Source organism: Pan paniscus, chromosome 8, assembly GCF_029289425.2.
Source record: "Pan paniscus chromosome 8, NHGRI_mPanPan1-v2.0_pri, whole genome shotgun sequence".
NCBI lineage: Eukaryota > Metazoa > Chordata > Mammalia > Primates > Hominidae > Pan > Pan paniscus.
The window spans coordinates 47564887-47565827 of record NC_073257.2 but is presented as its reverse complement, the minus strand read 5'-3'; the positions used below and the strand labels follow the sequence as shown (position 1 = coordinate 47565827).

At 39.2% G+C, this 941-nt stretch overlaps 1 non-coding gene across 1 annotated transcript; it reads right to left on the bottom strand.

Moving 5' to 3' along the window:
• Window positions 1-613: 613 nt before the first annotated feature.
• Window positions 614-721, bottom strand: LOC112441140 (U6 spliceosomal RNA). The gene has a single exon (XR_003029101.1). It is a non-coding gene; the product is annotated as a U6 spliceosomal RNA (small nuclear RNA).
• Between the last annotated feature and the right edge of the window lie 220 nt (window positions 722-941).

Below are 941 nucleotides of genomic sequence, written 5' to 3'. Positions count from 1 at the left end.
AACCCGGGAGGTGGAAGTTGCAGTAAGCTGAGATTGCACCACTGCATTCCAATCTAGGCAACAGAGTGAGACTCCATCTCAAAAAAAAAAAAAAAAAAAGAAATTTTTAATTTTGATGTAGTCCAATTTATCGATTTTTTTTTGTTGTCTGTGCTTTTGGTGCCATATCCAAGAGATCATTGCCAAATCCATTGTCATGAAGTGCTTTCCCTATGTTTTCTTTTAAGAGTTGTATAGGCCAGGTACAGTGGTTCACAGTTGTAATCCCAGCACTCTGGGAGGCTGAGGCGAGAGGATGGCCTGATCCCAGGAATTTAAGACCAGCCTGGGCAACACAGTGAGACCCCATCTCTAAAAAAAAAAAGGTAAGAAAGAAAAAGAAAAAAAAGAGTTTTATCATTTTAGGTCTTACATTTAGGTCTTGGATTCATTTAGAGTTAAATTTTGCATATAGTGTAAGGGTCCAGTTTCATTCATTTGCGTGCAGATATCCAGTTTTCCTGAAATCATTTGTTGAAAATACTCCTTTCTCCACTGACTAGTCTTGGGACCCTAATTTAAAAACTATTGGACTATATGTATGAGAGTTTCTTTCTGGACCCTGTATTTTTTTAATTTTTTAAAATAATTTTTTATTTTTGCTTGTCATCCTTGCACAGGGGCCATGTTAATCTTCTCTGTATCTTTCCAATTTTAGTATGTGTGCTGCCAAAATGAGCACTTCTGGGCTCTCTATTCCCTTCCATTAGTCTATATGTCTGTCTGTATGCCAATACTACACAGTTTGTTTTTGTTTTTTTGAAACAACATCTCACTCTGTTGACCAGGCTGGAACACAGTGACACAATCTTGGCTCACTGCAGCCTCAACCTCCTGGGCTCACATGATCCTTCCTCAGCCTCTTGAGTAGCTGAGACTACAGGTGTGCGCCACCATGCCTG